Here is a 23927-nt window from a genome sequence, read left to right on the forward strand (position 1 = left end):
GCCCACGAAGTTTCTCCACTGTCAAGTTATTATTTGTCACTTTGTAGTTAATAAGTAATTTATGGAGAGATATTTTGAGACTCAAAGTATTCTGTTCTTCATCAAACTTTTGAATTACTTATCTGGTTCATAGAGCCGGTAATTCAGGTGGATTTATTTGATGGAGAAGGTGAAGTGATTCTTAATGCTTACTTTCCACTAGTGTTTTTACAAGCCACTCTTCTCTCTCCCAAAGGAAAAAAAAATCCTAAAGTATAAGCACAGGTGTGCAGAACAGTTCATTGAGAAGTCAAAAGTCAACCGTTGGAAGATATAGATTCCAGGAGCTCTGAGAGTAACAAACATATTTTGAGAATGTGAACAGTATGGGCAAGTGTGCTTTTTGGTGAACCAGGGAAGGAGGAGAAGAATCCCCTGATCAGGATATAGGGACCAACTTGTAGACTTTTCCTTCCCTGTCTAGTCAAGGTTGTTTATTTCTCAATAGTTGTAGAAGTACAGCCCTTTGGCCACACAGACCTTTAATCTAACAACCAGATCATGAACCACAGAGCCTGATTATGCTTTGAAAGATGTGATATATCTATAACAACCTAAAGTTAAAGTTGCTTCTAATGACTCAAGCCTAGCAGAATAGCCCCCAAGAGAAAAGTAAAACCTTGGCTTCCATCTAGCCAGGTGAAAAGCTGTAGGCATCCCGAGAAATGAAATTTGAAGTTGAAACGTAAGAAATGTAGGAAGTTACAGGTCATTCTGCTGCAACACTATTATGCTTAGTGAAATAAGTCAAACGGAGAAAGACAAATACGGTATGTTATCACTTATATGTAGAACCTAAAAAATAAGGAATAAATGTAACAAAGGAAATGAACTCACAGATCTAGACATCAAAGCAGTGGTTACCAGTGGGTAGAGGAAAGAGGGGACGGGCAAGATAGGGGTAGGGGAGGGGATTCAGAGGCACAAACTACTATGCATAAAATAAATAAGCTATAAGGAATATAGCCAATGTTTTATAATAACTTTAAATGGAGTATAATCTATAAAAATATTGAATCACTGTGTTCTAATATATTGTTATTATAATATAATACTGTAAATCAACTATACTTCAATTTAAAAAATGATCACCACAGTATGTCTAGTTAACATCCATTACCATACATGGTAGAAATCTTTTTTTCTTGTGATGAGGACTTTGAGGATCTACTCTCTTAGCAATTTTTAAATATGCAGTACGGTATTATTAACTATAGTCACATCCCCAGGACTTATTTATTTTATAACTGGCAGTTTGTACATATTGACCATCTTTACCCATTTCACCCACCCTCCACCCCCTGCCTCTGGTAACCACCAGTCTATGTATCTATGAGCTTTTTTAAAATTCCATATAAAGTGAGATCATACAGGATTTTTCTTTCTCTGTCTGACATATTTTACCTAGCATAACGCCCTCACGGTCCATTCATGCTGTCACAAATGGCAGGATTTGCTTCTTTCTCATGGCTGAATTTTATATATATATATATATATATATATATATATATATATATATATATATATATAAAATTATATACATATATATAATTATATACATATATATAAAATTATATACATATATAAATAAATAATTTGGCATATTATGCCAAATGTCCTTTATCCATTTATCCATAGATGAACACAGGGGTTTCCAAGTCTTGGCTATTGTAAATAATGCTGCAGTGAATACGGGGGTACAGATTTCATTTTGAATTAGAGTTTCTGTTTCCTTCATACAAATACCAAATAGTGGAATTGCTGGATCATATGATAGTTCTATTTTTAATTTTTTGAGGACCTCCATACTGTTTTCCATAGTGGCTGCACCAATTTACGTTCCTACCAACAGTGCACAAGGCTTCCCTTTTCTCCACACCCTTGCCAACACTTGTTAGTTCCTGTCTTTTTGATGTTAGCCATTCTAACCTGTATGAGGTGATATCTCTTTGTGGTTTGATTTGCATTTCTCTGCTGATTAGTGATTTTAGGTGCCTTTTTAATTACCTGCTGGCCATCTCTGTATCTTCTTTGTAAAAATGTCTATTCAGATCCTCTGCCCATTTTTTAGTTGGATTTTTTTGTGTGTAATTTTATTTATTTATTTATTTATGCCTGTGTTGGGTCTTCATTTCTGTGCGAGGGCATTCTCTAGTTGCAGCAAGTGGGGGCCACTCTTCATCGCGGTGCGCGGGCCTCTCACTATCGCGGCCTCTCTTGTTGCGGAGCACAGGCTCCAGACGCGCAGGCTCAGCAATTGTGGCTCACGGGCCTAGTTGCTCCGTGGCATGTGGGATCTTTCCAGACCAGGGCTCGAACCCGTGTCCCTGCATTGGCAGGCAGATTCTCAACCACTGCACCACCAGGGAAGCCCTAGTTGGATTTTTTTTCTATTGTTTTGGTATGAGTTCTTCGTATAATTTGAATACTAACCCCTTATAAGATATATGATTTGCAAAAATTTTCTCTCATTCGGTACGTTGCCTTTTCATTTTGTTGGTGGTTTCCCTTGTTGTGCTTTTTAGTTGGATGTAGCCCCACTTGTTTATTTTTGCTTTTGTTGCCTTTACTCGGATCAACGTCTTTGCATAAGTTCTGGAAACAAGTCTTTCATAGTTTCCATGGATCGTTTTTAGGGGAGAGGGTGAGTGAGATGAACTACTAGTGAAAGGAGGGTCAGTGTGTCGAAATATAGCCTCTGTTACTGTAGGTGGCCTCAAGGCCACAACTGATAGTCATTGTCTCCTTCCTGTGCTATCCATTCTCAATTCCCTTCATCCTTGGGTAATATCTCTGCTAAAATGGATGGCTTACTTGGTGGGGTGACCCTCACCCTCGTCCCTGAGTGAGTGTTCTGAGCCCTGGTCATCATTTCTTTCTCAAACCATGGCTGCTGTACTTGACCATTTACTGTGTACTTGACCATTTACTGTGAAAATTGGGAAAGGCAGTACCAAGAAATACCCCACAGACTTTTGTTTTTAATCAATCATTTTCCAATTAAAAAATTTTACTTCCCACAGACATTTTTATCACCCCAAAAGGAAACTCTGTACCCATTGAGAAGATACTACTTCTCTCTCTCTGTCAGGCCCTGGAGACCACTAATCTGCTTTCTTTCTCTATGGATTTACTTATTCTGGATATTTCAGATAAATGGAATCATACAGTGTGTGACCTTTGTGTCTGGCATCTTTCACTTAGCATGATGTTTGTGAGAGTCATCCACACTGTAATATGTATTAGTATTTCATTCCTTAAAAAAATGTTTTGGCCGTGTAATTGTTTGATATTTAATTGCTCCATTCCTTTTTATGACTGAGTTACTATTCCACTGTAGGTATATACCACAATTTGTTTATTCATTCATCTATTGATGGACATTTGGGTTATTTCCATGATTTTTCTACCGTGAATAGTGCTGCTATAAACATGTGTGTACGTAGGTTTGTTTCAGTGTTTGTTTTCAATGATTTAGGAGTGGAATTGCTGAGTCATACGGTAATTCTATGTTTATCCCAAAAAACACACCCCAAGAAACTTCCTGAAAGTCTGTCCCTGTCTCAGAATCAGCTTTTCAGGGAACATGACCTGCAACAGTATGGACAGTGTCCCATGAGAGCTTATTTGTGATGCCTGGGGGTCTGGAATTGGGAAGGGCTTCCCTTAGGAAGTGGCAGCTAAACTGAGGGCGAATTCAATGTTTTTTCCTTCCTTCCTTTCTTCCCTCCTTGTTTCCTTCAGAGGGATGACATAGATGTTTTACCCAGTATATCCTTTTAAAACTTTTGCATTTGAACCCTGAACTTATTCATAAGACAAATAAATGATTATTTTAAGCAGGGTTTTAGGGCTCATATTATTAATATCATAGAACCATTATAGTGACAACTTGGATTGGAAACAATTTATTAGGAAAAAATATGGAAGGTTTTTTTTTTTCTTTTTTAAATTTATTTATTTATTTATTTTTGGCTGTGTTGTGTCTTCGTTTCCGTGCAAGAGCTTTCTCTAGTTGCGGCGAGCAGGGGCCACTCTTCATCGCAGTGCGCGGGCCTCTCACCGTTGCGGCCTCGCTTGTTGTGGAGCACAAGCTCCAGACGCGCAGGCTCAATAGTTGTGGCTCACGGGCCCAGTTGCTCCGCGGCATGTGGGATCTTCCCAGACCAGTGCTCGAACCCGTGCCCCCTGCATTGGCAGGCAGATTCTCAACCACTGCGCCACCAGGGAAGCCCTGGAAGCTTTTTTTATAACAGTCTTGATAAATAAAAAAGTTGAGAAATCAGAGTGTGTAGACAGAATATTGGTTATTTGGGAAATTGTATCATAAAATGGATGGGCTTCACAAATTCTTCCATTTAGTTGAAGAAAAGAGCGCTAAGTCAGTTTGGGCTGCTGTCACAAAGTACCACAAACGGGGCGGGGTGGGGGCTTGTAAACAACAAAAATGCCTTCTCAGTCCTGGAGGCTGGAAGTCTGAGATCTAGGTGCCAGGATCATCGCCTTCTGGTGAGGACTGTCTTCCGGGTTGCAGACTGTCCACTTCTCATTGTGTCCTCACAGGGCAGAGAGCAGAGAGAAAAAGCCAGCTCTCTCATGACTCACAAGGATAAGAATCTCATCATGAGGGCTCCATCCCGATGACCTCATCAAATCCTAATCACCTCCCAAAAGACCCACCTTCTAATACCATCACATTGGAGGTAGGGTGTCAACATGTGAATGCTGGGGAGACCCAAATATTCAGTCTATAACAAGTACTAATGGGGAAATGAGAGCTTCTATTGAGGATGTTAAGGGCTGCTACAAAGATCAACGGTACATGTGTTTCCAGAGAGAACTACAATATAGAATAAGTTCTATAAGGCGTTCACAGAATAGATTCGTCTTTCTTCCCCAAAACAGTCCTTGGTATCCAGGGACCCATTCCTGGAAATTGACTCTTGCTCAAGGAAATCCATCCTCTCATTAAAAAAAAATCTTATGAAGCTACATGAATGACACAAAGGATTTTCCCAGCTATAAGATTCTGTGTGTAAAACCTGTTAGTCTAACTTTATTTCCAAAAGATAGACCCTCCGTGGGGTCTGCTCCTGCGGGGAAGGTGGGACCCCCGCTTGTGGCCCAGCCCCCAGGTGTGGCTTCCTCAAGTTTGGGGTGAAGCCCCCAGCCCCCCTGGGCTCTGCAGCGCTGCGGTGGGCTCGGGGGAAGGAACACCGTCTCTGGGGTTTCTCAGCAGGAGATGCCGGGCTGCCGCGCAGGAACCCAGCGGCCCTGGGTGGGGCGCAGACTCGCCAGGCCTGGGTGTCCCTGCTGCGCATGGCTGCTGAGAACAGGGTCCGCGATGAAGCTCTGCCTGGCAAACGGGGACTGTGAGCGGCTCCATCCTCCCCTTCCGTCGGCACAGCCCCATCGCAGCCCTCCTTTCTGACAGGCAAAGCCTGTGACCTGCAACCGGACGGCTCCACACCCTCAGGCCCTGGTGCTCGCCCCACGCCGGGAACAGGCACAACCCCTGGGCCGGCCTCTCTGGACGGCTCGAGCGGGACGGCTTCTTCGACGCGTCCGTCGCCCACCCCGAGCCCAGCGGCCGGCAGGGAGGTCTGAGGGCCGCTCGGGTCTGGGCGGGGCGGAGGCACGGGCTTCGCGGCTGGGCCGGCCCTCCCCGCCACATCCTGCCTCTGCGCCCCGGCCCGGGGTGGGTTTCTCGTGGCCCCGTCTCGTTCCCACCCCCGTCGCGCCTCTTGCCCCCCGGGTCGCGGGCTCCACCCGGAGCAGCACCGCGTCGTGAGGGTGCGGGAGGGCGCCCGCCCTCGGGCCTTCCCCGACACCTACCGGTCGTTCGCCGGCCACGTCCCGGATGGGCAGCGGCAGGTCAGTGGAGCGGAGTCGGCCGGGGTCTCCTTCCCCCTGAGGAGGGCCCGACCGGCACCGCGCACGAAGCGGCCCTGGCGGGAGGGAGACCAGGGGGGAGGGGGTCGGTGGGGAGCTTGACGCGCAGTCACTTCCGAGGGGACGCTGAGCCCCCAGAGCTGGGGGCTGGCTGGCCTCAGCACTCCCACGAGGGGGTGGTCAGGAAGGAGGGACCCTGTGCCTGGGGCCCAGGGCGCTCCTGGGTCAGGCGGAGTCACCATGTGTGTCGGGTGCCGTGGACAGCTGAGGCACGTTTAGCCCAAAGGAAAGTTCCAGTGCATTGCAGAGAGCAGACGAAATAGCCGGTGGTGAAAATTCACTGTTGCTAAGGGTTGAAACGAACCAATAATTCCTCCTGTTTCTCAGGGTGTTCCGTTTGGCTGTTAATGAAATGTATTTCCAAGGAAGGCAGGCATGTGGCTGAAAAGGCCAGCGGTGCCTGGGGGTCACAGCGAGACCCTCCCATCTCGCCCCCCTCGGCCATCCTGTGCTCTGGGAGCAGAGCTCTCAGCTACAAGTGAAACATAGTAGCTTCCATATCCGGATTCTAAGATTTTCCAAAGCCCTTTAAAGGCCCCCTTCTCTGAGTGGTGCTTGACCTGCTGGTGTTTGGGGCGGGAGGGTGGGCTGGGTGGAGGGTCTGAGCGCCATCCTGAGGGAAGGGCTTTGGAGGCCTGTGTGCGCCTGAGGCCGGGGGCCCAGTGCCCGTGTCCGAGGGGAGGCTAGCGCTGACTCCAGCCGTGCTGAGCCAGACGTCGCCCTCCTTCCCGACAAGCCAGCAAAGCCTGTCGCTCACCTTCCTGGCTGTGCTGCTTACACGTGCCCTCTGGGAAGGCCAGCCTGGCAGAGCTCTGTTCCTGCCCTTTGGGCTGCTGGTAACTGAGTACCTAGCCTGGGTGCCGGAGGGGAGGATCCATAGATGGTGGAGGCCCAGTGCCTGCCCAGGGTGCTGCCCCTCTGCTGAGGGACGCTTGCCCAGCTGGTTAGACCTGTTCGCACCCAACTGCCCACAGTCAGCGCCCAGGCTAGGAACAGCAGCCTCCCCATTTCCTCGGTGTCTTCTAGTTTTGTTCCTTTCTTCTTTTCGCTGCCTTCCTCCCCAGAGAGGCAAGATACTAATCTTCAAGAACCAAATCAGGCCATGATTTTCCAGCTAAACTCGTGACAGTTCTGCACTTCTGAATGACTGGGTACAAACATTTGCAAGGATGAGCTCTTGGGTGAGGCGCCAGCCAACTTTTCTAGCTTCATCTCTCTTGCTTGGGTGTGGGCACCCCCTGCTGCCCCAGATGCCTTGACTCCTCCACTTTCATATATTCCTTCTCCGAATGCTGCCACCACCCCATCCTGGCCTTTGGGAATGTTAGCTGGCTGTTCCCCACAGCATCCTGTCACCCTGGTCCACTCTTTCTAACCGCTGTATGCCCTTCTATGAAATCTTGTCAGGTCCAACTGGAGGAAGACCACCTATAGGTCAATTAGCTTGGGAAGGAACCCAACTGTGTGACCTGCTTCCCCTTTCCCAGTGTCTTTAAAATAACGTTAAAAAAAAAAAAAAAGAAAAAATGTTGTTCTAGAGCTCCTATACCATCTCTTACCACCAACAGAAAACCACCCCCCAAAAGGGGGACCTCATTCATATTGAAAATAACTTCTTAACGTGTAGGCATTACCTTAGGGCATTCTAGACACTGGGGGAGGGAAGGGCCATTGTATTTTTTTCTAACATTCATGTTAAACTTCTTTCCAAAGTTCTTTAAACTGTGGTATTCTTACAGATAGACAATGTTGCTGAACAAGCGTTTGTATCTTCCCTTTTCTTCCCCTAGGCTCAGATTTGGAAAGAGAGAGTTTAACAGAAAAGGTAAGGTAATCTCCACCTGAACAAAATGTGTGGTCAAATGTGACCATTTGACAGACACTATGTAGTTCCTAAAAACAAATTTAAGTGGAATTGGCTCTCTTTTCCCTGAAGTTGAGGATAACGTGGATGTTTTTGTCTAACGTGCTGGACTAATAGGCTATTATTGGTTAGCTTTTGGTAACTCATCGAGTTTCCCAGTCTGGGTTCCGTACCATCGAGTCTGGATTATAATTTGTCCTGGTCACACTGTTTTTCAAAATCAGGTTTGTTCGAGTATGCTATTAGGTGTCTGTTTCACCTTTAATCTTTCCATTTTTCACCACTCTGGAGATGGTGTGATATGATCTTAACGAAAACAGCAGGAACATGTCTTGTGAATATTTAGTTTCCTTTTTGGCCGACTCAGCATTGCCTGCCATTCAGTCATTGTTATGTGACCAGGCAGTGTAACTATTTGTGTATTAGTCCATTGGTTCATAGCTTGGGAATGTGGAGACTTCTAAACCTATATCCTTCCCTTAGGAATGTGTGAAGGAGAAATGGAATCTCTTGCCTGAATTTCTGCAGACAGAAATAAAGAATCAGTTATGTGACTTGGAAACCAAATGACATAAAGAAGAATTATCGGAGGTTAAGTCGTCAGCATCCCGGCGGCTAGAAAACGTTTCCTCCCATGTAACTTGTCTGTGACCAGGGAGGCAGGATCATCCCACCTCTCCCTGTTACCTGATAGTTATAAAGGAAGCGCATGTGTTTCCTTATTCTCTCATGGCCACTTGTTTACATTCACTGCTACTTAAATTATCCTTTCCTGCTGTAGGAGGGCTACCTGGCTAAAGTCAAATCCCTTTTAAATACAGATTTGTCCTTGGAGAACGGAGCTCATGCTTTCAGTCGGGAAGTGAATGGATGTCTAGAAAACGGGAGGCAGACAAGTGGTGAGGAGCGCAGAGTGGAAATAGCAGAGAAAAAGAAGTCCCCCAAACCTGTTTCCAAACTTTGCATGCCCAGGAGAAGCAAGTCCGATGGAGAAACAAAATGTAAGAGCACTTGACTCGTTTGAGCTCGTTGGAGTCTGGTACCGCCTAAGGGGAGGACAGACTTGGTGCCATAGGGTCTGTCTGTTCCCCCCACACACAACCCCTCCACCGGCAGTACTTGTTTTTTGTGTATCTTTTTTTATTTTTATTTTTTGGGGGGTGGGGGTGGGGGGTGGCTGTGTTGCTCGGCTTGTACGATCTTAGTTCTCCAACCAGGGATCGAACCCGGGCCCTCGGCAGTGAGAGTGCTGAGTCTTAACCACTGGACCGCCGTGGAATTCCCTCTTGTGTATACTTCTAACTAGCTTAGATATATACTTTAAATTTTTGTCTTCGACCAAGTTATAGAGCATTAGATCCCCAAATGTGGTTGAATTGATGAGGTATAAGAAAACAGGAGCTGCTGATATTTATGACTTGTAAGTGACATGCCTGTTGAAGCTAAACATTTCTTCTTAGACCCCTTCCCCGCTTGTAGTCAGAGTAACTCCTCTGGAATTTTTAAAAATAAGAGCCTGGGACTCGAGCTCAGGTCAGGTGCTTGGCCACTTCATCGTTTGACGAAATAAGCAGAGGCTCTGTTTCCTTGTCCGTCTCAGGGTTGGGCCCTTCATACAAGAGCTTGTGTTAAAATGGCCTAGCAAACTGGCAGGTGCTAATTTGATGACTTTATGAAGACGGTGGTTGCTTAGAATAAGAAGAGAAGGATACTTAATCCTCAGAACCTGGTCTGTGCACCAGCTTGCTAATGCTGAAGAACTGTACCTTGGCTGTGAACTCTTTATTCATAGTGGCTTTTTTGTTTCTTTTCTGTAAGCAGCTGAAGTCTCATGGAGCCCCAGGATTACAAGGCAAACTACCAGGCAGACCACCATCACATCTCATTTCACAAGGGGGTCAGTATATAATGAATGGACAGCCCCGATTTTAGGGGCCAACTGTTTTTGGTAAAACACATATAGAATTAGTAGGATGTAACTTAGTAATTCTGACTTCCACATTGCTTAGGTTTTCCTTTTGATATTCTGTTTTTAGACATTCATGGAACAGCATTTCTGAAGACCTCATCCATTTTTACTCTTAGCATGGGAAACTGCAAATGTACATACACAAAATACCAAGGATAGTAAAATGAACCCCTGTGTACCTATCACCCAGTATCAACAGTTAACAGCTCCTGGCTGTTGTTTCGTCTATACCCCCATATGCTCCAAGTGAAAATTATTCCAAATGGATTACAACTCCATACATACCCATGTCCCCCCAGTTGGATTACTTTGAAACAAGTCGGACATGTCATCTTATCCACAAATACGATATTTCTAGATGACAAGGTCTCCTTCTCTGACAAGTTTTTTATTCATATTTTGCTATAATTGCTAACATCTAGCAAACAGTCTTTTGAAGAAGACAAAACATGCCTTATAAAGTGTAACAGTTCCTTACTAACAAATATATAGCAGTGTTCATACCTCCCCTTGTGTAACAGAGTTTGGTTGATTTGTTCCTTAAGCCTTTCAAGTGATAGATTCCTTATTTTCTTGCCATTTATGTAAAGAAAATAGGTCTTTTGTCTAATAGCTTCTAGGTCTGGCTGACTGCATCGTTTTGGTGGTGAATGTGTTCCCTTGTCTCCAGTTTTCTGTCAACTGGTAGTTAGGTCTAGAGTCCTGATCAGATTCCAGCTTTATTTTGTGCGACTTCATTGACGGTATGGGGCTGTCCATCAGAGGCATGTAATGTCTCTTCGGTGATTCTAGCAGCCGTTGATCAAAGTCTAGATCCATTATTTCTTAGGGTCTGCAAAACGGTGGTATTCTAAACCTGTCATCCAAAGAAACATTAAGCTCGAAGCTTGTTTTAATGTCCTGGCAAAAAGGGCTTCTCCTTGGAGGGAAGAGGGTGTCCATGCCCTGAATCTTTCCAAACAGAGGGTATTCTTGGTAGGGAGGAATATAAGCTGTTTTGTGCCCACTGGAAGTCTAGGGTCTGGCTGAGCTACCAGTTGGCCTTACTGTGTGTGACAGCCCTGCCAAACAGAAACCTGAGGAAGACCCTGAAGAAGCAAAATCAGGTGATTCTGTCGATGAAGAAGAAAAAGAGCAGGTAGGGCTCGCGTTTCAGTTTCTTAACTCTGCCTTCTTTTGGTAGACTTGCTGGTAATTGTGAATTTATATTTGGTCTGTCTATGGACCGTAAGTGACTGAGTGGGTGTTAGAACATATCCCTGGACCCAGGGCAGTACGAAGTGTATTATGGTTAGACCCGAGGACTCAGCAGGCCGGTAACTTTGGTGTGTTCTCTCCTGTCTACCTTCCTACCTCTCCAGCTGTCAAGATTTGACAGTCAAACCAGCAGATGTGATGCGTTTAAAGCATTTCCTTCTGATGTCAGATAAGCTCCTTTCCCACATCTAATCTCTCTATAAAAGCAGAGTTGTCGTGTTATTATGTGTATTGTAATAATGCTGCTTAGACTTTTTAGGTTAGAAAACTGGTGGCTTGCCAAAGGCCTCCAATATAGAAAAGGTCAGTCTCTAGCACTGTCCCATGTGACTTGAGGCGCAAACCTAGATACTACTAGATGGTCACACGCTATCTATTTCATTCCTGCCACAGGATTAACTGTGTAAGTCGGGAAGTCTGTAGGTTTACAGGTGTGTAGTAAATGCCCTGTTACCTGCTAAAGATGAGTATCCGTGGTTTGCTCTAAGGCAGGGTTTCTCAACCAAGGCATTGACTTTTGGGGCCAGATAAACCTTTGCTGTAGGTGTGAGTCCTGTGCATCGTAGAGTGTTTAGCAAGGTCCCGACCTCTACTCACTAGATGCCCGTAACATTCCCTCTCTCTCCTCCCAGTTGTGACAACCAAAATCACCTTCAGACTTTCCCAGATGTCCCCTGGGGGCACAATTGCACTGAGCGAGAAGCACTGGACTCAAGGCTAGCAATATCATTGAGGTAGACTTGACGTCCTGTTGTGAAAGACATACTCATTCTCCTGTTTTTATTTTGGAAATTAGATGCCACTGTTCATGATCCTTATTCAGATGTCTGTAACGAAGTTGAGTCAGACTACCCACTCACAGGTGGGACACTGAGACAGAGGGAAACAGCTTGTCCAAGTCACATGGTCCCATCCCTTGCCTCCTAAGAAAACGTGTCACAAGGGAAAGCAAGCTGGCTCTTGTAATATTGACAAGTGTTTTTTTTAAACAAATGTGCCAGTTTTAGAGTTGTTCTTTGCCCTCTAACTTTTTGGAGGGCTTCCATAGCCTTCAAGCTTCTGAAGAAACGAACTGGGGCACTCTTTCCCAAGCAGGAAGCAGTTTCGCTGGCAGTGTGTGAGAGGCCTTGGGGACTTGGAGGATGAACACTTGTCGCAACAGGGTTTATCCCGATATGCTAGAGTAATGCTCAGTGCACCACACCGGTGTCATCAGGTAGTGTTTGTTGGTCAAATAAGTAGTACTACAGAGAGAATCTTACTTTAGTCAATTTAAAGTTTTGAGATCTCACTATGTTTTGTAAAACAGGTATTAAATACATGCATTTGGTAAAACAGTACAAAAGGCTGTTTGGTACATAGCAGCCAAAGAAAAACAATGTGGCTATTCCGTGCTGAGCTATGCTGTGAGCGTTATCAAATAGGTACTGGATTCTGAGGCCTTTGTTCAGGAACAAAAAAGAATATAAAATATCTGATTACCACAACTAAGGAGCCGGCCTGTGGCAACTAAGACCCGGCATAATTAACTAAGTAACTAACTGACTATTTTTTAAAATCTCATTAATAGGTTTTTAATATGATTTTTTAAATTTTATTTATTTATTTTATTCATTTATTTTATTTATTTTTGGCTGCGTTGGCTCTTCCTTGCTGCGTGCGTGCTTTCTCCAGTTGCGGCGAGCAGGGGCTACTCTTGGTTGCGGTGCGTGGGCTTCTCATTGCGGTGGCTTCTCTTGTTGCGGAGCACGGGCTCTAGGCACGCGGGCACCTGTAGTTGTGGCTCGCGGGCTCTAGATTGCAGGCTCAGTAGTTGTGGCGCACGGGCTTTGTTACTCCGCAGCGTGTGAGAACTTCCCAAACCAGGGCTTGAACCCTTGTCCCCTGAATTGGGAGGCGGATTCTTAACCACTGCGCCACCAGGGAAGCCCGAGCTCTAACCTTTTAAAAAATGTGTTCCTTCCACCTTCATGGAGCAGGCGTAGGGGACGGGGAGGAGTGAGAACCCGATTGGCAGGGGTCTGGTCGCAACCCTGGAAGGGGACGGGGGAGGATCTAAGAGGTGGCACCGGGCCACAGTCGACCCCCAGTGACAGCTAACAGCTGCACTGCTGCCCCTTCCTGCCCCAGGACCTGAGCCCAGGTCCCGGGGCGGCTGGAGAAACACACTGGTTTAGGTGAGATGCTCTTACTTACTGTGTGGAGCTGCTCCGGCTGCTGCCCCGGCGCCCACACCCCTGCAGGGCCCTGTGCCCGTCCTCCCCGCCCCCTGCCCAGGGCTCGGGGAACAGCAGTCTCTGTGGGGCAACCTGCTTCCAAGTCCTTCAGTGACCATGGAGGAGTGGGAACGGGCTGGGCTGCCGGAGAGCCTGGGCATGCAACACCTGAGCTCAGCCCTGGGGGCTCACGTGAGGGCAGGGGCTGGGGGGTGCGGGCGGTGAGCGGAGGGGCCTCCAGCCGGCGTCAGTCTGGGCCCTGGACCCGGGGAAAGGCCTCACCCTCTCAGTCGTGACCTGCCACTCGGGAACCCTGTGGCCCACCAGCCCGGGGCCTGTGGCGCCCGCCACAGACTGCCCGGCGCACGGCTGGGGTGCCAACGCCACACCTGGATTTTGCACGGGGACCATCGGGGGGCTCGGTGCGCGGGAAGAGGAGCAGCCCCTAGGCCCTGACACGCCCCTTCCATGTCCATGGAGAAGTGCCGGATGGAAGGCCGGCTGTGCTCCTTTTCGAGCCCCAGGGAATTCGCAGGAACAGCCCTCCCGGCCACGGGGTGCCTGCCCACCGGCTCTGGGCCTGCGACCAGCCCAGAACACAGAAGGCACAGAAGTGGGTGCAGGGAGCTGAGCCGGGTCTGCAGAAGGGCAGACACCACAGCCTGGTCCACAGCCGACTGGCCCAGGGCGGGTGAGAACGGGCGGGCAGGCTGAGGGAAGGACAGAACGTGGCACAGCCTGCCCGCCTGGGCCCCGGGGAGAAGGTCGGGGCGCTGCCCGCGCCCTCGCTCCGCTGCCTGGCGTCCTTTGTGGGGGCGAAGGGCCGGAGGCAGGGCTCCCGAGGAGCTCAAAGGCCAGGGAAGGACACACGGGACGGTCCAGACCCACCCTAGTGCTCCAGTGGGGCAGCACCCTCTCTGAATTCCTACTGCCACCAAAACACATCCCTAAGGCCTTTGGGAAGAATTGCTAGGACCCAGGAAGGCGGCCCCTTGCTGTGGTCCAGACTTCACCAGCTGCCGATGAACGGAGGGAGCCAGCCGGCCGGCCGTGAGCAGGAGGACAGGACATGGCGACAGGGACAGCCACAGCCGGGCTTCCCGCAGCTGTGCCCACCGCCAGAACCAGCTGCAGCCAATCACAGCCCCCGACATGCCAAACAGTGCCGGGCAGGCGAGAGGCCGGCAGGAACCTGACACCCCCTCACTGGAGAGCCGGCCCGGCCGGGGTGGGGGGAGCCATCCCCGTCTGAACTCACCCCACAGCTCAGCCATCTCCCAGTGACCCAGACGCTACACCAGCAGAGAGCAGCCTGCAACGGCCGCAGGGCTGATCCCCGACCAAGGTCAGAACTCCCCCCAGTGTGACGGCCCCCATGCCGCTCCTGTGGTGGAAGGGACCGCAGGCAGAGACCAGGAGTGGAGTCTTTTTATTAATGGCTGCGTTTTCAAAGAACCGTTTTGTTAGCAGGAAAGCTCCCCAGGAAGGGATTGCATTAGTGCAACAAGGGGGAGCCTTGACGCCAGGCTCTCCAGTCACGTCCAGGTGGAGACTTTTGGCCGAGGCCGGCCCGCCAGGGACTCAGGGGCTGGGAGGACACGCTGCCCCTCCCCCGCCCCAGCGGGGCGCTAAGGCACCGGGCCCGCCTAGGTGGGCAGAACCCCGTGCCTTCAGCAGGCCGGCGGCTTGCAGCCCTCAACCTGCAGCCCTTTGCTCAGGAGGAAGGCATCCTGCGTGGGGTCACAAACCAGGAAGAGCTTCACCATGCCCTTGGCATCCTTGGAGCCGCCTGGCCTCAGAATGCAGCTTCTGTAGTCCATGGCAACCTGCCGAGAGGGGGCGGGGCTGCAGGAGGGTGGAGCTCCGCCTTCACTGAGGGTGTGGGTGTGGCCACCTCTGCTGTGACTGAACAAAGGACAGGGGAGCAGGAGGTCCAGGGCAGGGCCCTCAGAGCCTGGCAGGCCCAGGCGGGCGGCACAAGCATCTAGGCCCAGGCCAAGGACCTCCGTGTTGGTCTGCGCGGCAGGACGGCCTCTCACCTTGCCACTCAGGACGCCCTCCTGCTTGAAGCGTGTGTGGAACGTGTCCGCGGAGTACACCTCGCTGCACAGGTAGCCATAGGACTGGGCATTGTATCTTCCTGCCAGGCGGCCGAAGGTCGCAGGCAGGTGGGTCCCTGGGACACACGCGGAAAGGCTCCTGCCCGGCCCCTTGTCCGCTCCGTGCCCCTTCCCCAGATCGGAGGGCCTCAAACAGCCCTGTCTGAGTCCCCTGCCACTAGAGGGAGTATTGGCCCAACACTTCTAGAAAACGGGGAGCTTGCGGGCAACTCAGTGGAGGGACACAAATCAATCTTTACCGGCTTTCTACTGAAGCTCACGAGGGTTCACCCCTAAGCCTCTTACAAGGTCAGCTGCCGAGGCTCCGAGGGATGAGTCAGGGCTTGCCCTCCAGCACAGGGAGAGTGCGGGTTAAAGCGCTCACGAGGGAGTGAACCGCGTGTCCGCACCAACACGCACGGGCAAACCTCGTCGACGCGTTCCGTCCGGGCTATGAAGCCCTCTCCTGCCTCTTCCAGGCTCTCCAGAAAGCACGTGCAGATACGCCCACCCCACCCTCGGACTCCGCGGGCCACAGCTGGAGGGACCAGCCAAGGAACCGAGGCAGGAAGAGGCCAGAGGTCACCGGGCCTCGGCCAGAGCCTGTCAGTCGGTCCCCTTTCACACACCACCAGACGATCCTCTTGACCTGGGCAATAGCCGCCAACCGACCGCTAAGGTGGGCCCGGCGCGCGCTTGGCTACCTGGCGTGGCTGGGACCCCGAGGATCTCCTGGCAGAGGCGGGCATTCTCCTTCGCCGGGTCCGCGGGCGTCTGCGTGTGCAGGGCCTGGTCCACCTCAGCCAGGACGATCTGGCGCAGGTTGAAGAGGCCTGGGGGGCGGGAGGAAGGAGATGGGGGGATCGCACTGTGTCCAGGCCGCGCTTTCCAGCCAGGCGGTCCAGGCGCCCCCTTCCCTTCCCTCGGCCCGGCCGAACCTGGCTTGGCCTGCCGGGACTTGATGAGCTTGTCCCGCAGCCCCTGGGGGACAGTGCTGCCCGTGCCCCACCGAGACTGGCAGCAGCGCCAAGGCCTCACAGGGTGCGGTGCCCCCGGCCCCAGAGCCTTCCCTCTGGTTCTCATCACCGGCTGTCACCAGACTCGCAGGCAACGTGCCTTTCTTTTCTTTTTTCTTTTTTCCGGCCCTCAGCCACGCAAAGGGGTGAAGCCCTGACACTCGCTGCCACGTGCATGGACCCTGAGAACACGATGCTCAGCGAGAGAAGTCAGACACAGAAGGACACACAGGGTGTGACCCTACTGAGGGGAAACGTCCAGAACAGGTAGATCCACAGAGTCAGAGAGTGGGTTCCTGGTTGTCAGGGGCTGGGGAAGGGAGGGAATGATAACTAAGGACGTGAGGGACATTTTTGGAGTGATGGAAATGTTCCAAAACAGGGCAGTAGTGATGGCTGCACAGCTCAGTAAAGTGTCCCCACGCGCTCCGGTGCAGCCTGTGAGAGCATCGCTCTCAGGACGAAGGGCTGACCGCAGGAAGACTGAACGAGCAGTGGGTCCTGGGCCCAGACGCTGAGCTGGGGGCCCCCTCCCACCGTGGGGAAGTCACTGGGACTTGCTGAGCCTCCACGGAGACTGGCAGCAGCCCCAGGGCCTCACAGAGCGCAGCGCTCCCGGCCCCAGAGCCTTCCCTCTGGTTCTCATCGCCGCCTGTCACCAGACTTGCATGCAACGTGCCTTTCTTTTCTTTTGTCTTTTTTAAAGGCAACTCTTGAGTACATGTACTTAACATGCAGGGAACCAGTCCTGACTCCTTGATCTGGGGCTTCCAGCCTCCAGAGTCTCGAGGACATCCATTTCTGTTGTTTACGCATCCAGTGTGTAGGCTTTGACGATGGAAGATGACACCGAGGGCGTCGCCACGTGCGGGGTGACATCAGCGGAAGAATCCCGTGGCGAGGGCCTGCCTGAGGACCACGCGCTCCCAGGCCCTCCCCGGCCCCTGCCCGCAGCCCCGCGCCCGCACCCGCCTGGGAGCGGAGCTGGTGCATCGCTTGCCAGAACTCGTGGAAGTAGGTCTCCAGCTCATCGTGCTGCAGCAGGGAGGGCGTGTCGGGCGTGGGCTTGGTGAAGTTGGCCACCATGGCCACGATGGCGATCTGGCGGCTCCCATCCTGCTGCAGGCAGCCCGGCTGCAGGCCGAAGCAGGCCGCGTGCCCGGACTTCCCTTCCCTGGGGAGGGACGTGGGGTGAGGCCCAGCTTCCGCAGAGGAGCTCCGGCCCACGGCCGACAGGTTCCCGCACGCACGCACCGAGGGTAGAGGTCCAGGTAGAACTTGCCGATGGATGACCTTGCCTGAGGCTGCGTCCCGGACCGTGTAGAGCCTCATGTCTTCGTGACACACGTTGGTGCCCTCCTCCAGGTCGAAGGTCAGCCCAGCAGCCCGCGCGTGACCACCTGCATGGGGAAGGACTCATTGAGCAGGTACTGGTCCTCGTGGTAGCGTGTCTCCTCCCCCTGGTTCATGTAGTAGCGCGGGTCCCAGGTGTTGATGGGCCCGTCAAAGTGCAGGCCCCGCCTCTGGCACTCGGCCTTCCTTAGCTCCAGGATCACGGCCGCTCCTGCTCTCCGAGGGGCTTCAGCTTCTGGGCCAGCTCATCTGCCGGCAGAGCGGAGAGGCTCGGCTACGTCCCTGTGGTGGCCCCCCATCCGCCCCCCACCCTGCGCCCCTCGAGGCAGAATGAAGGGTCCGGGAAGGTGACCCCCAAGGGCTGACACAGTGGGTTCTCAGGCAGCACCACATCCAGTTAAGGTCCGCCTGACGCCCTCCCCACTGGGACTCAGGTGGAGGCGGGGTTACCTAGGAAAGTGGCCACCACCTGGCTGGTCTTGGCCATGTTCATCTCCAGCACGGAGTCGGCACGCGTGCTGAACCCCAGCAGGCAGGACTTCTGGGCCTGCAGCCTCACCAGCTCCCCGAGGATCGTGCAGTTCTCCTGGAACCCAGAGACGGCCGGCGCTGGGGACCATGGGCCATGCCCTCCCCGTGGGGCCCCGGGCCAGGTCTCTGCGGGCGGGCAGGGCTCTCAGGCCACTGGCGGGCACAGCCAATCCCCCTCCCTCCTCCTCCTGGCCCGGATTTCTAGACACTTTGGTGCTGTCCTAACACGTGGTCTTTATTAACACAGGTCCTTTTGGAACCAGAAACGGCGTGAACCGTGATGGGCTCTAAGGCCAAGGGCAGGAAGAAATGCGGCCAGGCTCTCCAGGAGCCACCCAGGGGCCTCCCCGGGCTCAACAATACAAACTCGGCTGCCGTGCAGACAGCAGCTCATCCCCACGGCGCCCGAACACCCAGCCCCTGGACGGCGAGATGCCTGTTGCTGCAGGTGGCCCGTGGCTCACTGGTGAGGCCCAGCCCCAGGCGTACGCCACCTTCTCTGGGGCAACCTCTCCGGTTCTGCGGTGGGGTTCTCCTGGGAGCCCCCAGTCACCACAGGACCAACGTGGCCTGTCTGCAGCCCAAGAAGGTGGGAACACAGGACTGTTCCCCGTGCCCCCCGCATCACCCGCGAGGCCCGGCAAGCACCAGTGGTGTCTGCGGGGAAGATGAAGGGCTCGTACACAGGCCCCATCTACTGAAGATGCTAAACGGGAGAAGCACAGTCTGCAGCCACACGCGGTATGGACCAAACGCAAGTGTCCTTGCAGGAACCGATGTCTGAATGTCAAGGCTGTACCCGGGCCACAATGAGAAGGCCCAGACCCCACGCAAGGCACAGAGAGGGGATGGGGGGAACATCTGCGAATCTGAGCTCATCGGGCGTCACCCCAGAGGGAGAGGGAGAGAGCCAGAAGGAGATACGGAGGGAGAGGGAGCGAGAGGGAGGGAGAGACTTCTCTCCCTTCCCTGGGGGTTCTCTAGTGCAGGCAAGGCCAAAAACCACTGCATTTCGGGAAATGGGTCCTCGTAGAAAAGTTAAATAGTAGCTCATGGCATTATGGACACATATTAAAAAGGCCCAAAATCTTGGGAAGGCAGGGAGGGGAGCTGGCGGCTGCCTCATAAACGAGGAGAGATTGGGCGTCAGAGAAGGGGCCTGTGCAGCCCGCCGCCCAGGGCCCCGTAGACTTCATCTCCCAGCTGTGGTCCAGGGCTGGAAGTCAGCTGGGAGGTCAGGCTGTCCAAGCATCAACGTTGACTTCAGGGCTGATCTAAAAGGTGCCTGGTGTCTGTTGAAGCAGAAAAAAGAGAAAGCAGTGGGGAGAGCATGGGAGGGGGAGGGAGCCCCCCTCCTCAGCCCTTCTCCCTCTCTTCCTCCCTCCCTCTCCCTCCCTGCCTCTCACTCTCCCTCTCCCTCCATCTCTCCCTCTGCCTCTCTCTGTCCCTTCCTCTCTCTCTCTCCCTCCCTCTCTCCCTGTCCCTCTTTCCCTGTCCCTGCTTCCCTCTCCCCCTTCCCCTCTCCCTCTCTCCCTCTCCCTCTCTCCCTCTCTCCCTCCCACTTTCCCTGTCCCACTTTCCCTGTCCCTCTCTCCCTCTCCCTCTCCCTCTCTCCCTCTCCCTCTCTCCCTCTCCCTCCCTCTCTCTCCCTCTCCCTCCACCTCCTTCCCTCTCCAGAGAGGGAAGGAGGTGGAGGGAGAGGGAGAGAGAGAGTGGGAGAGGGAGAGGGAGAGGGAGGTGGGAGAAGGAGAGGGAGAGGGATAGAGGGAGGGAGGGAGAGACGTCTCTCCCTCCCTCCCTCTATCCCTCCCTCCCTCCCTCTCTCCCTCTCCCTCCAACTCTCCCTCTCCCTCCATCTCTCCATCTCCTCACTCCCTCCCAGAGAGGGAGAGACAGAGGGAGAGGCAGAGACGAGGAAGAGGGAGAGGGGGGAGAGAGGGAGGGAGGGAGAGGGAAGAGGGAGGGTGATGGAGAGAGGGAGAGGGAGAAGGAGGGAGGGTGATGGAGGGAGGGAGAGGGAGAGAGGGTGAGGGAGAGAGGGAGAGAAGGAGGAGAGAGGGAGAGGGAGGGAGGAAGAGACTTCCCTCCCTCTCCCTCTCTCGGTCTCCTCTCCCTCCCTCCTTCTCGCTCCCTCCCTCTCCCTCTCTCCCTCTCCCTCTCTCCCTCTCCCTCTCCCCCCTCCCTCTTTCCTCTCCCTCTCCCCCTCTCCCTCTTTCCTCTCCCTCTTTCCCTCTTCCCTCTCCCTCTTTCCTCTCCCTCTTCCCTCTCCCTCTTCCCTCTCCCTCTTTCCTCTCCCTCTTCCCTCTCCCTCTTCCCTCTCCCTCCCTCCCTCTCCCTCCCTCTCCCTCTGAGTCTCCCTCTCTCACACTCTGTCTATCCTCTCTCAGGAAGGAGTGGGAGCAGGAGGGAAGGAGAGGCAGAGAGGGAGAGGGACAGAGAGAGACAGACAGACAGAGACAGAGAGAGAGGAGAGGAAGCAGGGAGAAAACAGAGAAAGAACATACCATCTACATTTCTGTCAAATGACAGCGGGGATCCTTACATAACCAGGAGAAAATTACAGAGAGAGGCTCTTTCTCAGCTGGAACTGGAACTGCAGACGGGGCCAAATACCACGAGGCTGGCCACACATGTCCAGCCGCTGCCCCAGTCCCGTGAGTCCGGTCAACAGGGCTCTGAGTGTCTGCTCCAGGGAGCTGGGGTTCACCCTCTCACCCAGGAGGCCGGGCCAAGCCAGTAGGGCCCCGGGCTGGACACATAGGGGGAAGAGCATCCCCACAGGACAGCTTGTGCGAGCAGATTCAGCTGCCAGATTCTAGAGGCCCGGGATCACCCCGTGGCCCGTGAAACTCAGGAGCCATGAGGGTCTTGCATCGTGATTCCTGTCCGTTGGACTGTCAAGTTTATGTAGGGAATCTTGGAAACAGTGGTAACAAGACTGAATTGGAACGAGCTTTAGGCTATTATGGACCACTCTGAAGTGTGTGGGTTGCTAAAAACCCTCCCGGCTTCGCTCCTGTTGAACGTGAAGATCCCCGAGATGCAGCCGATGCTGTCCGAGAACTAGATGGGAGAACACTATGTGGCTGCCGAGTAAGAGTGCACCTGTCGAATGGGGAAAAGAGAAGTCGAAATCGTGACCGCCTCCTTCTTGAGGTCGTCGCCCTCGAGATGATTACCGGAGGAGGAGTCCTTCACCTCGCCACACATCTCCGAGACGGAGAAGCTTCTCCCTCAGCCAGAGCAGGTCCCTTTCTAGATATAGGAGAAGAGAGAGATCCCTGTCCCAGGAGAGGAATCACAAGCCGTCCCGATCTTTCTCTAGGTCTCCTAGCCGATCTAGGTCAAATGAAAGGAAATAGAAGACCACTTTGCAAGAGGAGTGGTGTACAGGCAATAACTTCATTTGACAGGAGTATGTACAGAAAATTCAAGCTCTGTTTGAGACTTCCGAAGCTTGGTGCACTTTTTAAATGTTTTAGCTGTTCACATTTGTTTGTCTCTTGGGACAGTGACACATAAAGGTGTCATTCTCTATGGTTTGAAATGGGTCATATGAGGCATGTAATATGAAGAATTGTTACCTTACAATGTTCCCTTAAGCAAAATTGAATTTGCTTTGAATTTTTGGTCTTGCCTAGACTGATAATAAAACTCTGACTCCTGCCCAGCTAAAGTGTGATGTTTACTATTATGGAAACAACACTGGCAAACATTGAAAAGGCTTTCTGTAGCTGGGATATGGTATGCAGCTGTAGTTAAGCAAGCAGTCTTTAAAAGGTGCTGTGAACACAAGGCAGCAGGTAAAAATTAAAGCTGCACCCTTACCCTAGATTAGAGGTTTAAAAATTCCACTAGTCTTCACACCGGACAAGAGGTTGTCCAGTGACTTTAGAATCGAAGAAGTTTCAAGAAAGTTAGTTTACCTTTGATTTAGGTCATAAGTCCCCTGTGTGATTGCTGTACATGAATACAAAGCTCTTTGTAATATTACTTGGGAATTTGAGAGTATTCAAGATACCAGTGTCCTGCCAGATTAAGAGTATATTGTAGAGCTGAACTTTGAGTTACTGTGCAGTTTTTTTTTCATGCTGTCATTTGTAATATGTTTTGTGAGAATCCTTGGGATTAAAGTTTTGGTTCCAAAAGAAAAATAAAAAGAATCCGCCTGCCAATGCAGGGGACGCGGGTTCGAGCCCTGGTCCGGGAAGATCCCACGTGCCGCAGATCAACTAAGCCCGTGGGGCACAACTAGTGAGCCTGCGCTCTAGATCCTGGGAGCCACAACTACTGAGCCCCCGTGCCACAACTACAGAACCCGGCACGTCTAGAGCCCGTGCTCCGAAACGAAAGAAGGCACCGTAATGAGAGGCATGTGCCCGCAACGAAGAGGGGCCCCCGCTCGCCGCAACTAGAGAAAGCCCGCGTGCAGCAACGAAGACCCAACGCAGCCAAAAATTAATTAATTTTTAAAAGAAGATCGCCATTGGGACGGCTGGGGGACAGCTCCACACTCTGCTTCCTGAGGGGGGCCTGCACCCGGGGCCTCAGGGGGCGCCCTTGCTCCTGGCGATGCGTCCAGAGGCCCCAGCGCAGGAAAAGCACACATGGCATCCACTCAGGGAGGCCGGGCCCGGGGAGCACACGGGGTCTCCCTGGTACTATTCTTGCCACTTCCCTACAGGTGTGAAGTTTTCAAAATAAAGCCTTCGGAGAAGAGGGCAGAAGCTGAAAAAGCCGCCCAGGCCCCATCCCTTCAAGACCCCACGCCGGTTCAGGTGCGGGAGGACCCTGTGAGATTAAAGAAACATCACAGAGAGCAGGGGCGGGGCGGGGTCTCGAGGGACAACCTCCTTCGGGGCAGAATCTCCGTAGACAGACCGCCACCTTCCCCTAGGAAGGATCCAGAACCTTGGGACCCAAACACTCTGAGCGCCTCAGGAGAAGAAGGCCCTCCCGGGGGCAGGGCACACGGACGCCTCTCGACCACCCCGCGGGGCCCGCACGCACCCAGCTCCTCGTGCGTGAATGGCAGGAAGGTCACGTCCCTGTTCAGGTTCTTGTTGAAGTCGATGCACAGGAGACTCAGCTTCTTTTTCTTTATTTTTTAAATATTTTTTTAAAAATTAATTTATTAATTAATTTATTTGTGGCTGCATTGGGTCTTCGTTGCTGCACACGGGCTTTCTCCAGTTGCGGCGAGCGGGGGACACTCTTCGTTGCGGTGAGCAGGTTTCTCATTGTAGTGGCTTCTCTTGTTGCGGAGCATGGGCTCTAGGCGCACGGGCTTCAGCAGTTGTGGCAAACAGGCTCAGTAATTGTGGCTCACGGGCTCTAGAGCACTGGATCAATAGTTGTGGCGCACGGGCTTAGCTGCTCTGTGGCATGTGGGATCTTCCCGGACCAGGGCTCAAACCCATGTCTCCTGCATTGGCAGGCGGATTCTTAACCACTGCGCTAACAGGGAAGTCCTCGGCTTCTTCTTGATGCTCCTGATTTTCTGAAGGAAGAAGACGGCCGTAAAATCGGGGGGCGGGGGCACGGAGGGGGGTTCAAGGAGAAGAGGCGGATGAGGCGGACGAGAGGAGGGAGATGGGAAAGAAAGGGCCTCGGGTCCTAACTGTTAGGACC

The 23927-nt window shown here is 52.2% G+C and overlaps 1 protein-coding gene and 2 pseudogenes across 1 annotated transcript in view; 2 read left to right on the forward strand and 1 right to left on the reverse strand.

The window, feature by feature from the left end:
- Positions 1 to 23927, forward strand: part of LOC132370451 (centrosomal protein of 78 kDa-like) — a 97385-nt gene that overhangs the window by 22315 nt on the left and 51143 nt on the right.
- LOC132369493 (thimet oligopeptidase-like) lies at positions 14993 to 18990 on the reverse strand (annotated as a pseudogene).
- On the forward strand, positions 21156 to 22158 carry LOC132369664 (serine/arginine-rich splicing factor 3-like; annotated as a pseudogene).

The sequence above is a fragment of the Balaenoptera ricei genome, chromosome 8 (genome assembly GCF_028023285.1).
Source record: "Balaenoptera ricei isolate mBalRic1 chromosome 8, mBalRic1.hap2, whole genome shotgun sequence".
NCBI lineage: Eukaryota > Metazoa > Chordata > Mammalia > Artiodactyla > Balaenopteridae > Balaenoptera > Balaenoptera ricei.